Genomic DNA, 14688 nt, shown 5'->3' on the forward strand with positions numbered 1-14688 from the left:
ATATTTGAAGTTTGCATCTTCTTCCCACGGTCGTGTGGATTTGTCTCCGGGTCCTCCGGGTTTCCTCCCCCCCCCCCAAATTTATAATTAATCAACATGCGTTTATAGTACGGTATTTGGCTAACTACAAATGTCCACGTGATAAGCCGCTTCGTTGAGCTATCATTTGTGATAGCCAGGTCGCTTATAAAAAAGAGATGTTTAGCTCAGTGGTCCTCACCTGATAAAATAATAAAATAAAAAAGTGAAAAGTTTAGTTTTGAGTGCAGGCCAAGGCCACGGTGGTGGTGAAGATCAATCTTGGTCGTGCGTGTTCCATGTCAACCGTGGCCTGCAGCCCCGGGGTCGTCTCCAATCCCGCAGCCGTCGATGATCACGCGCGCAGGGCTCTGATATGATCAGCTGAGGCGTCCGCCGAGGCAAAGGTGTCCGAAGAGCCGAGGTCGTCTGGCTCTGAGCGTGTCCAGACGCTCACCTCGAAGTTGGTGATGTGCTTGCTGGAGTGTAGAACAGGTGTTATACGCTACTGTGGGGCTAAAGTGATTGTCAGGGAGCAGTGTAGCAACATGCATTGTTGTACTGTACTATGCTACAATGTCTATGCTCTCCGTCTGTCTTCACCAACCCGCGTTGACTGCTGCGGTGAAGTATGGGAAAATAAATATGACGTGGGGAGGCCCCCATCTAGCAATAGATTGACAAAGGGGCAGTGCATATAAGAACACATTTACACACAGACGTGTCTTTGTCAATTGAGACCTGGATCAAAATAAAAAAATATATCACATGGCAAGCACATTTTAACATGATACAGTTGGCAAATTAGATTTGTAAATAGTACGTAAAAACGCACACACACCAAACAATCGATTCCAAAAAATGGAAACACATACACTTACTTTATATACATTTAAGGGTGAGTTGACCTTGCAGAGGCCCAGTACAAGATATACTACGAGCCACTGATGTATAGTCAACGGCTGGGAATCAAACCCAAGGAGCGAGGATTGGAGGTCAGTGCACTGACCACTTTGCCATTATTCGTCCACATACAACCAACACCACCAGGTCTGGCCCTTCACATGTACAGCCACAACCACAATTACAACCCACAATCACCACCACCACCAGGTGCTGGGCCCCCTTGGACACACAAAGCCACAACCGCCAGACCTGTGCTTAGTTCTGGGCACACACGACCGCATCACGGACTCCACGCATGCAATCATGAACCCTAAACACAAAATCAAATCCTCTTTGTGTGGAATATGACACAGCAAGGAGGATCACTGTGGTAGACGGGCCGGAAGCTGGCAGCGACAGACCCACGTGTTACAAACCCGTCCACGAGCTTACCAAGCGCTGTTAATAGATATGGGGGTGGAGTAGTGACGCAATGGTTATGAACGTAGCAATCTGAGATCAAATCCAAGCCCACGGCCAACATCGATGATATATGACCAGCTCCTCCTAGGTTCCCACCCCTCACCGTCACAGACCCATAATGACCCGTCCAGTGAAGTATGACCTCCAGTATGGATGCGTGTAACTTCAAAAACATGATACTCATTATGAAAAGTGTCAGGACATATTAAAACAAAATCACGTTATATACACTTAGAAATATAGCCGATAAGGTAAATCAGCAGTACGAATATTTCCAATATAAATAAGTTCCCCCTTATAGCCTGAGCATACTTTTTGGGGCAAGTGCTGAGGAGGTGGGTGGCCTGCACCAAAGTGTACACATCGCGCCAAGTACTCATTTAAGGCCTGAGTCGACCTAGGGGAGGCCCAGATAAATCGTGTCTGGTCGCGCAGGCGCGTTATAACCGCCGTTCGAACGCTCGCCAAAGGCACCGCTGACCGCGTGACAAACATCCGCGCACGCACATTGTTGGCTGCACGAGAGGGCTTAAGGGGACATCCATTGAGTAGGTAAATCTGTCAAAACTTGACCCCCCCCCCTACACACGTGTACTTTTTACACCCCCCCCCCCCACCTGCGTGCGTGCGTACGGTTGAAGCACCCCCCCCCCCTCCGAATCCTATAGAACGGCCGATATTTAATCCAGGCAGAAACGATCAAGGATTCATAATATTAACGTGAGAATAGGTTTTCCCCTTTTTTCTGGCAACAAAACAGGTTGTTAAGATTTACACCATTGGAACCTAATTTGCCAGAATGAGACTAGGCTCTAAGGAAAGCTGTCTCGGGTGTGGACCAATCAACTTCAATGACAGTGCATACATTATCAGAGTTATGTTCTTTGTTTGCATTACGACTGCAGGTATTGTGGTCAATGCAAACATGACTCCTTGTAAAAAAAGGTGTCAGTTTTGTTGCCAGATAAAAGGGTAAAAAACCAATGATCAGGTTGTTAATATGTTAAAACACCAAACTGAAACCTTTTACAAGAAAACATGTCTGCATTAGCCACACTACTTGTGGTCAGAATGCAAACAAAAAGCGTACTCTGATAATATATGCATTGTCTTTGAACGGTGTTACCAGAGTACGTTTTTTGTTTGCATTCTGACCACAAGTATTGTGGTTAATGCAGACATGTTTCCTTGTAAAAGGTTTCAGTTTGGCGTTTTAACATCTCAACACCTGTTTTGTTGCCAGAAAAAATGGGAAAAACATATTATCATATTTTGGTCCTGGCAAAGGAAATATTGACGCGTTTGAGCAAACAGATAGTCCACCGCCGGACTATCTAACTCATTTGAAGGCCAATGTAGACAAATTATTATCAAGGCTTCACCTCCCCCCCCCGTTTCCTATGCGTACGCACATTGTCAGTAGACCCCCCAATACGCAAGCCTACGCATTTGGGTTAACCCCCCCCCCCTCCCTCCTCCATGCTTACGCACTCAATGGATGGCCCCTAACCGCTCGCCCTACGGTATCAGCTGATCCCATCGTCCACAGTCCGTCCCCATCCGCTCTCGACCAATCAGCGCGCGAGTCAAGGCACCACACCCCCGCCTGCGACGCAAACACCGCAGCGTTGGGCACCCTGCCCGCCAGCCGCGGAGGATGCCCTCTCTCTGCCAGTTGCCGTCGCTCAACTATAAATATAATCCGCCCGGCGACCACAGGAACGGTGGATTGGCAACCTGCGGCTCTTTAAGGACTGCTTAGTCGTGACATTAGTCACCGATAAGGAACGCCCGTCTCGGATTCACATGCATCGCGACTCTTGAAATATTTAAGTTGTTTTTGTGCGTGCGCGTGTGTGTGTGACTACCGGATTCGACCCCCCAAAAAAAATGTTCCACTTGTTATTTTGGCCCAGCCGCGAGCGGGTCGGCGGGAGGGGAACAAACCGTGAGCATTCCATGCGCCAGCAAAAAAAACAGCCACGTTGAGACGGGGGGGAATGCTAAGCTCGAGAACTGTATACACATACACGTGTTTAATTGAGGTCACGCCAGTGGTGGACAGCTCGTAGATGGATCCCAGAGGTCGAGGAGACAACAAGAGTCAGCCTCGGGGGTTTTCCCCAGTCTCAGGTGATATTGTGCGCTGGTGGGATAATTGGTGATTGGAACACAAAGCATAGATTTGTTGTTGCGCTGCGCACCAGACCAGAACAGACCTCCGGGAAGCTACGTGAGCTGCGTGCGTTCGTCCGTTGGATGATGAAGCCACAGCCAGCGAGTGTCAGTTGACTCAATGGGTCTCACTCGAGTGAGGCTCGTGGTCTCTGACCTCTGTGGAGGTCCATGGGTGTCTATGTGAGTCTACATGTAAGCCTATTTATCTCTGTGCGTGAAGCCACTAGTTTGTTCAATTAATCCACCTACACGCTAAAAACCACGGGGTGGACTATGTTGGCTCCTCAACTCGGAGTCACGGACCGCTGTGGAGCTTGTGTTGCCTCCGAAACGTCGTGATTTTTTATATTATTTTATTTTTTATTAATTTTAATTTCATTTTTTACCTACGTGACTTTACCGAAAAAACTAAGAGTACGTTGTGGAGCCATAGACCACCGGGTCATGCCTCTGTGCTAAACTCTTGCACCTTTCACCTACTAATGTGGGCTGGGCAGCCGCCAACCCCCCCCTCCCCCAAGATGGCACATCTCTCACATCTTAACATCATCACACATGCCAACGCATCCATGCAAATGCAGATAAGCACACAAAGGAACAGAGAACGCTTTGTCTGGATGTTCCTTTGTTGGCTACGCAGGGGCAAACTCAATGTGGAATACCCATTATTTATGGATCTCTCTCTCTCTGCCACTTGTTCAAAGGGTTTTAGGCCAAGTCACTCCAAGTTGGAGGCCTGAGTGTGCTTTCTTCATGTACGAGATTCAATATTGATCGAACACGTGGCAGTCCCCAGCAGAAAGAATAAAATAGCTGGGCCCAAGCACGTGGGAACGACCACTTCTCACTGGGAGTAATTCAAAAGCTAAGGGGGCAGTTAACAAACAGGTGAGGAGAGAGGGGAGAGGTGTTGACTGTTATGTTATCCGATTCTCTGTTGTATTACATTACATTTCTAAGTATACTAGATTTGTGTTTCTATTTCATTTATACCTGATGATGATTGCTTGTGTTGCAATCGAAACGTCGTATACGAGTATTTAATTTATTATTTTCTCTTTATACGCGACTTTACCGAAAGTCACGAAAGCTCCAAATTAAGTATGAGAGGGGAGGGGTGGAATGGGAGAGTCTGGGTGACGTGATCGGCGTTATCCCACACGAGCCCTCCACGATCGGGAGAGAATGAGTAAGCTTTAGTGGGCGGAAACCAGGAGTGGGGAGGCAGAGGGCCAGGAGCGGGGGAGTCTGGTGGAGGGCGAGCTGGAGGGTGGACACGTGTGGAGAAACGTGAAGGCGTTGGGTTCCACTGGAGCCCCACACCTTCTGGGTTCCGGTGCCACCACGTCGGTCACACCAGGTCTCGGCACCCCAGAAAGCTGCTCTTGAGCCCAGCCAAACCAGGGATGAGAGAATAAATGTTGCGCAGTCGGTGTCGTCTTTGTATTGTTGGTGGTACGTTGTGTGAGTGAGTGCTGCTGGTCTTAGGCAGGTTGCTGACTCTACGAGAGGGCTCGGCCCGAACAGGAGGCCCTCAATTTAAAGCTTTCGTGACTGCATGGATTCATATTTTTGGTTCTTTCGGTAAAGTCACGTAGAAGGGAAATAATAATAAAAATAAAACAATAAACGTCGTGAGAATTTTATTGTTTTATTTTTATTATTTTATTATTTCCCTTCTACGTGACTTTACCGAAAGAACCAAGAACAGGAGGCCCTCAAATTTCGATTTAAAGCTTTCGTGACTGCAGGGATTCATCTTCTTGGTTCTTTCGGTAAAGTCACGTAGAAGGGAAGTAATTAAATAATAAAAATAAAACATAATAAAAATAATTCTCACGACGTTTCGGCCACAACGCAAGCAGCCGTCCTCAGGTGAAGAATGACCCTTCTTCACCTGAGGACGGCTGCTTGCGTTGTGGCCGAAACGTCGTGAGAATTATTTTATTATGTTTTATTTTATTTTAATTACTTTCCTTCTACATGACTTTACCGAAAGCACCAAGAACAGGAGGCCCTCAGTTTCGGAAACCTTCACTGCCGCCGGCGAGGCGTGCACAGGGGGTCTCCACCCCCAGCGACCGTCTCCCTGAGCCGTGTGAAGGTGGCATGACCTCGGTATTTGTGTGTGTGTGGGGCAAGGGGCCGACTTTATCTTGTGCTCACGCTACCCCTGTACAGATAAAGATCCCCCGTATAGCCTTAACAGACTGTAGGGGCAAGTGCTGTTAGCGAGCACCTATGAAGGCCGCAACGGTACACGAGGGGTGGGTGGCCAGCACCACGCCCGACCGCCTTTGTCTCCCCTGTGACAATGTTTACACACTGCACCAGGTACTCATTTGAGGCTGAGTCGACCTAGGGGAGGCCCGGGACCGGTTCAGATATTCGTCACTGGTGTTGGCCGTGAGCGGGAATCGAACCCGTGTCGCCGGGTTCATAGCGCAGCACGCTAACCGCTACACTACTGCGTGGGCATGCGTGCATATACACGCATGCCCACGCACGGATAATGACGTAGATATATATGGCAACAGCGGCCGTTCACTTGATGGCGGTAATGTTACATTGCTTTATTGGCTTTATTTTGGTGATTTCGAAAACGTTTTTGGTTTGGCCATGTTTGTTTGTTGGAGTGCAGAGTTAGACTGATGGTCTTAATCTAAGTTGTCTTGTGGTTGTTGTTGTTGTTTGACTTGCATCCCACTGGGATTTTTGCACAGCGTTTGTGTACGGTGCTTTTCCCGCAATATTTTGCTGTCTTTTCTTGGATTTTCTGTTTGCACAGCCACATAGTCGCTTTAATATGTTTTCTTGTTCATGTTTTTGTTTTTTGTTGTTTGCGGTTGCACCCGATTCAGGAGCCGAATGGCTCACAGGGCTATACCTAATACATGAAACTGAAACTGACGCTTGTACCAGGCTAGGTGCACATTGAGGCCACGTGAAGTGTCGAAGGCTCTCCGGCAGGAAACTGGTTCCACACAGGTGCATATACGCACAGAGGCACACATATTCGTGTAGAGATATCTACCTACAAAGAGGTAGGCTCACATAAACTGACGATTGCGCCTGCGACTCAACGAAGCGGGGGGTGGGGTGGGGGCAGTACCCCCCAGGAGGGCCTCGCTCGGAGTAAGGACTGTTCCCCTAGGGGCCGTCCATAAATGACGTCACGCACCTGGGGGGGGGTCAGACATTTGTGACGATGTGTGACGAGGGGGGGGGGGGTTGAGAAATGTGACGTCACATCAAAATGCGCAACTTTCAATGAATATAGACAACACGTTCTACTTAATTAAATAGACGTTTTGATAAATGTTATCTCCTACAACATCAGAGTGCAGCGCCACATTAAATACGCACTACATTGATAATAGTTTAAAGCGATTTGAAGCATGTTCTATTTCTTGGGGGGGGCAGAGCTTTGTGACGTCATATTTGAGGGGGGGTCTGACTTTTAGTGACGTTGTGTGACTAGGGGGGGGGGGTCTAAAATCGTCCAAAATCGCGTGACGTCATTTATGGACGGCCCCTTAGACTTGGCGTCTTGTGACACCACCATTCGAACGTGTCCCATAACAAGGCTGCCACAATAGCCTGTGGTAATGTGTGTATGTTGAACTTCTTTTGCGCCGTAAAATAAGTTTAAACATACATGGTGAAATGTTATTCAGTACCCCACAATTACGTTTAAAAACACATTTATTTATTTTTAAATCCTTTATATTAAGTTCACTTGCTTGCTTGCTTGCTTACGACCGTGCAAATCTTTCGGTCATTTTTTAACCCACTTCCCGTGATCCAGTCGAGCTGACATTTTACACACAGACTCGTTGTGCGTGACAATTTATTTTCGTGAAAATTTTTTCCCAAAATTTTACACTTATTAGGACAATTTTTATTTATTTAATTACAAATTGCTTAATGGTGGCAGGCAATCATCTGACCCATAGGTGGCAGCCATCTCAAGCCAGAGAACGAGAGGACTCTAGCCGCCACGCATATAAAGGATTTATAGTGAAAAACTTTGTTTTTACGGGTTCATTTTTTTAGCACTGCAATTGTGAATCATAATTTGCACAATATCCAGTGTTGTTTTCGGAACAGCACGATGAATAGGGTGATCCCGTTCAGAGGTTAAATCTTGCTGCTAAGATATTTGAAACCACAACATGCTGACATCCGAGCTATTAAGGGAGCCTTACACGATTACCAAAACTTAATTTTTGCTTGTACAGGAACAGCTTCGTTCTGTATCGCACGCAGGTTAATAGCATGGATGCACAGAATAACGATATTTATATATATACGAGTGTTTGGCTTTCTGTTCGAGGAACTCGGAGAGCCTGGAGAAAATCCACGACGCATAGGAGGAGGTGACATTCAGCACTACCAACCCCTGTCCACCTCGCAGACCCACGAGCACATGTGGTTAACGCAGACTTCATTCCTTGCAAAACGTTTCTATTTGGTGTTTGAACATCTTAACACTGATTCGATTGCCAGCAAGGGGAAAACCTATTCTTATTTTCATACTTTGATACTGGCAAAAAAAGCCCCTATAATTGCCATGCCTATAAGCACTGGTGGTCCACCCATCCCAACGCTAACCAGGCTCCCCCACACTCGTTGTGCAAGGGGTCTCCATTGCAACGGAGATTATGCATCTGAACGTACTCTAAATGGTACAAAGACTGGCCGATGACTTACAGACGAAGCGATAGCTTACCAGAAGAGAGGCAGACTAAAGCATGGCATCCTCTCTGAGCAGCTTGTGAAAAAATTGGGCCACCTTTCAGTTATTGCCACTTCATCCTCCTCTTGCAGACAGGTTACCTCCCCTTCCCATTTATGTGGCGTTTACAGAACACAACTCAGATTGAAATAGCCTCGAAATGCGACAGTGTCTGAAGACGCTGTCTGTGTAACTACAGGACACCATTGGCCTCGCGTCGACACACATCAGCTGGGAAAACAAAACTCGCTTCTTGGAAACGCTGAGTTTAAAATGAAAGAGGAAGTTTTGGGGAAATCATAGGACTGTTTACAAAAAACATATTGGCATATTCCAGCGACGTAGTTTCGGTATTAATCGACAAACATTGTCAAACGGCGTGCTTTCCAAATCACAGAGGACGCTGACTTCTTGCCACACGCGCCCTGGACTCACGTTGCAAATATAGAGTACAAAAACAAGCTAATGGATAATAACGCGAGGATTCATGAACAACGTATTTTCCCATTTCTAAATAGGCCTTCCCATCGCTTTAGAGCTCATACACCTGCAGAAGGGTTCACTGTCAGAGCAGTGCTCTTCACTCATTTTCACACCGGTAGGAGCGGGGCACTTTCACCGATAAGACGTCGTCAGGGTGAGGGCCGTCAAACCATTGGTTTGACAGCAGCGCGATTGGGGAGGGGGTGTTTTCACTCGCTGTGTATTGTCGGGGCCGCACTAAAGGCCACCAGGGGCTACGAGTGGCCTGCGGGCCTTGCAAAGAAGAACGCTGTGTTAGAGTTACCCCAATTGTTGTGTTTATCAATCTTCTAGATTAACCCAATTATAATGAAGCCTCAATAACATAAACTAGATTCGAAGCTTTCGTGACTGCAGGGATTACTCTTTGGTTCTTTCGGTAAAGTCACGTAGAAAATAAAATCAAATAATAATAGAATACGATGTTTCGATTGCAACACAAGCAACCATCATCAGGTAAGAATGAATGAGAAGAAACAAACATAGTAAACTTAGAAACACAATGCAACACAACATAACCTCTTTGTTATGCATTACTACGATTATAACTGATAGCAATGCACTTTGCTTATCCTGCTTATTTAGTACAGTCTCATCCAAATACAGGAGGGACCTTCCTGTATTGGGATGTTTGGCCAATTCCATCACGTTAATTAATGTTTGCCAATAATCAGTCATGATGATGACAATGATGATGAAAGCATCAACATAATGAGTGTTGTTACGTGTGGTGGTGCAGTGGTTCCGTACTATCTTATAAAGCCACTGAATTGATCTTCTTGGTTCTTTCGGTAAAGTCACGTAGAAGGGAAGTAATAAAATAATAAAAATAAAACATAATAAAATAATTCTCACGACGTTTCGGCCACAACGCAAGCAGCCGTCCTCAGGTGAAGAACAGGTCTGTCGAGAAGACAGAGTCTGAATGACACGTCCTAGGCTTGGAGCGTCTTTTTAAGCTGGGAGGGAGGAGGAAGAGCGCCTTGAAATAGACGCTCCAAGCCGAGGACGTGTCATTCAGACTCTGTCTTCTCGACATACCTGTTCTTCGCCTGAGGACGGCTGCTTGCGTTGTGGCCGAAACGTCGTGAAAATTATTTTATTATGTTTTATTTTTATTATTTTATTACTTCCCTTCTACGTGACTTTACCGAAAGAACCAAGAAGATGAATCCCTGCAGTCACGAAAGCTTTAAATCAAAATTTAACCACTGAATTGAGTTAAATCCCGGTCCGTGGATAATTTCCCTGGCAATATCAAAACAAGTCCTGAGATTCTATATTTGAAGTTTTCGTGACTGCAAGGATTCATATTCTTAGGTTTTTTCGGTAAAGTCCTGAGACTCTACTTTATCAACCTGAAAAGGATGGTAAAAAAAACCTGCCATTATTGATACAGCATGAGAAAGCCTTAGTCCTGCAGTGGATTGACAAAGGGCACAATCAGTGTCACCTTGCCATTGACAATCCATACACAACACGTTCTGCTTAATTAAATAGACGTTTTGATAAATGTTTTCTCCAACAACATCAGAGTGCAGCGGCACATTAAATACGTACTAAAATGACAATAGTTTAAAGCGATTTGAAGCATGTTTTATTTGCGGGGGGGGGGGGGATACAGAACTTTGTGACGTAATATTTGAGGGGGAGGGGCTCTGACTTTTTGTGACGCCGTGTGACGAGGGGGGGGAGGGTAAAAAAACGTTCAAAACCGCGTGACGTCATTTATGGACGGCCCCTTACCCTGCGGCGAGAGGGTGTCGATCGTAAATAAAAACAGGTTTTAACATGCGTCAATGCATACGTCTGTCAGGTCAAGTTACTCTATTATATTATTCCATTATGCTGTTCCTGCCGTTTTTCTAAATAACAAACACACCCCCGATGTTGACCGAAGTTAGAGACAGCATTGACCAAGCGTCAGTCGTCCACGTTGGCGTCACGACTGTTTTTGCAGGCGACCTGGGTGAAAGTATGTGCATGTACGTGGAACTTCGTTCGCACCGTACGTAGCCAACCGTGCTAATCGGAGGATGCGGGAAACGTCCCCAGCTCCCTGAGAGCAGTCAACCACGTGGTACACTTTCAGGGAGCCACGACGCGCGTTAATGTTGGCTTAGGGGCCGTCCATAAATGACGTCACGCGATTTGGGACGATTTTGACCCCCCCCCCCTCAAATATGACGTCACAAAGCTCTGCCCCCCCCCCCCAAACCATATTTCCATTTTAAAAATAAAACATGCTTCAAATCGCTTTAAACTACATATTCTCATTGTAGTGCGTGTTTAATGTGGCGCTGCACTCTATATTTATTTGAAGTTGTGCATTTTTATGTGACGTCACATTTCTCAACCCCCCCCCCCCTCCTCACACATCGTCACAAATGTCTGACCCCCCCCCCCACCCAGGTGCGTGACGTCATTTATGGACGGCCCCTTAGCCTGGCAAGGGTGCCACGGGAATCCCGTCCAAGCCCACGTGGCCATTTCATGTAGTGCTTGTTGTAAGAACGCAGCATGTGTCCTCCGCTGGATGTGACGTTACTGCGGAGTGTGGTTGAAGCCACAGACCTTGACCACGACAATTCCCAGGAGAAGTGACCTAGGGCCAAACCTGGCGTGTGTTTAATTGACAGGTCACTCTGCCGTGGTGTTACGAGGCGGACGTTGACTCTAATTGAACGGTGTGTTTGGAGAGCGCTTTTTAAAATGGCGGAGAAAATTGTGAATTGTTGCTCGATGGAGGCATGCGAAAGGAACACACGTGGATGCCCACTGCATTGGTAGTGAGAACCGAGCTACAGTCTACATTATAGACTGCCAGTACACTCGCCGAGGTTGAGTACCAGGCTACAGTCTACATTATAGACTGCCAGTACACTCGCCTAGCTTTATAACTATTGCTATAGTCTACATTATAGACTGCCAGTGCACTCACCAAACTTAATAACCAGGCTACAGTCCACATTAGAGATTGCCAGTACACTCACTCCGATTAAGAACCAGGCTACAGTCTACATTAGTGTTTATTTCATTTTTATTACTTTTATTCACTTTATGTGTCTGATTATTTTTCTCTCTCCGTGACTTTAAGAAAAGAACCAAAGAATAGTCATTGTCATCTATCTTGAAACAATCTGACGCACCCACCTAACGCTTAGCGAGGCAGCTCCTCAGACCGTTAGCTCCTGGCACGATGCGCTCTGGGCTAACAGATCGTTTCACAGAAACGCACTCTGTCCATTGAACGCAGCCTAGGATTATTTATAATCTGAGTTCACTCGGGTAGAGAGAGCAGTAGGTTTGCAAAGTTGGCAGAGGGGATTATCCCAGGCCTAGTTTAGACCCTCTGTGGGCCTGTGTCCAGGGCTTTTAATACATTTTAAAAATATAATTATGAATGATGTTGTACCATCTTCCTTAGCAAATGTGACGGTGATCGAATCGGTGACATGTTACAAACATGATAAGCTTGATCTATCGGTCAAAGGAATAGATAGCAGGTGGCTTTAGCTCACTAAGATCCATTGAACCTATTTACACGATCGTAATCAAACATAGTCTGTACAGCGAAACCTCTCGAAGCTGGACTTGGTGGGACAGCACAAGGTCACCAATAGCAGGGCAACCTGCGGCCCTTTAAGGACCGTTTTGTGACGTTACTTATTAATAAGGACGTCTCGTACACTGAAATATTGAACGTTTTATTTACCGACCCCTGCGGTAGACTGACCCGTGCCATCACATCTGTCCAGTCTACCATCTGCTCTGCAAGTGGAAACCTTCCATTCTCTTGTTTTTGGGATATTATTTATTTTATTACGTAAGTAAATACATCTAATGCCTCATTAAAACATGTCAGACCTCCGATAGCTTAATTTTAGTCCTGCCCAAAGAGACATGCAGCTGGTCAAAGGGCATCTTGCATAGCAAGTGCAGTGAAACATCGTATCTCGATGACGAAAACGTTGTGGGTTTTATGCCTGTGGATTGTAGCGCGTAATAAACAAACAAAGGGCGGTAAGTTGTGGTTGCATGAGAACTCATGAAAGTTGGCAATGCAGTCGCATTCCAGAGAACATCGCAATGTTTCATCCTCAGAAATAATGATGCCAGTCTGGTACCAAATTATGAAACCCACTTTGCTTCTCAACAAAACAATGGCTTCTACTCAATTCGTGATCAGCGTCATCTGACTTTAACACAATATCTGCACAACGACACCCTGACATATTTGCACTATGTTACCCTATTTGCATTTTTGTAATTTTATATTGTAAATTATAGCTATTGTATATTTTAGATTTTATAAAATGTTTACATACTTTAGCTCCTTAGTATTAGTTAGACTTGTACCTTTAGTATAGTTAGACTTGTAAACCACTTATTTAAGATTTAAGATTCCTATATGTTGAATGTATGCACCTTCCGGCCAAAGTAAATTCCTTGTCTGTGCGAACTTTCATGGCGAATAAAACTCTTTCTGATTCAGACTCTGGTTATGAGACGCACATTTCCATTCCGAAACTCTCATGTCGCTAACGGTGCATAAATGACCGTGACAGAATAAAGCCTCGTAAAAATGACCACAAATCGTCGTCGAAGCCAAACATGCCTTTTGAAGAGAGGAATGCAGCAAATGAACGCGTTACATTTTAAACATTCAAACGTATCATGCAGTGGCTTGCGTATCATGAAGCCAAATTGTCATATAGCAAACAGCGAAGTCATTAAATGACATCAACGCTCAGAAACCAGAGATCCGTTCTCAACGACAAGTAAACACGTAACCCGACGCAAACTTTGCCATAGGCGTGAGAATGTTTTAGTGCACATTTAACTCGGTGGACTGAATTCTATCGCGCCCGAGAGGACGCCAAGCCGTGAGATCAGCAGGAGCGATGATGGATTGCGGCAGCATCACAGGACCATGGGGGGGGAGGCACTCATCCAGCAGTGGATAGATAATGACCGATGCTGATGATGTCTTCTAGGATGGATCTTACAAGTCGTAGGGTATTCGCCTAAAGCTGCGCTCCAGGCAGTTACGCTGTTATGATTTTGTTTTTTCTTCCGGCCAGATTGGTCAGCAGTAGACTCAGCTCATCATGTGACCGGAGCCGGTAAAATGAATACCAATTCTAGGCAGTGACGCTGTTATGATTTTGTTTTTTCTTCCAGCCAGATTGGTCAGCAGTAGACTCAGCTCATCATGTGACCGGAGCCGGTAAAATGAATACCAATTCTAGATTTGAAGCTTTCGTGACTGCAAGGATTCATATTCTTAGGTGTTTTCGGTAAAGTCACGTAGGTAAAACATTAAAATTAATAAAAGTAAAATAAAAATAAAAATCACGACGGGATTGGGAATGGAGAGACGGAGACTTGTGTTGCCTCCGAAACGTCGTGATTTTTATTTTTTATTTTATTTTACTTTTATTAATTTTAATGTTTTACCTACGTGACTTTACCGAAAACACCTAAGAATATGAAAAATGAATACCACTCTGTGTACTGTATGTTGAACTTCTTTCGCACCGTACATATCCCACCGTGCGAACCGATGCTCATTCAAGCAGGAAATCACCGTTTTGTCCACTCCCAGAACCGGCAGCCCTGAGCTCCCCGCTCTCAGCTGCTTTTATGCTACCCAGCGTGGCCTGGTTCCGCCCTGGCCGCACCTCCCTTCTCGAACCCACGAGCAGGTTCCAGGGGCTTCCAGATGGGGTCTTCCACGACCCTTGCCCCAGTTCCTCCGCCCTGCCGACACACACAACACATATATCCTCACCCGCGTGTGTACTGTTCGGCGCTATTAGACTACATCACCCCCCCCCCCCCAACCCTGTAAAAAACAGCCA

Source organism: Lethenteron reissneri, chromosome 27 (assembly GCF_015708825.2).
Source record: "Lethenteron reissneri isolate LAM-NWPU_2019-01 chromosome 27, ASM1570882v1, whole genome shotgun sequence".
NCBI lineage: Eukaryota > Metazoa > Chordata > Hyperoartia > Petromyzontiformes > Petromyzontidae > Lethenteron > Lethenteron reissneri.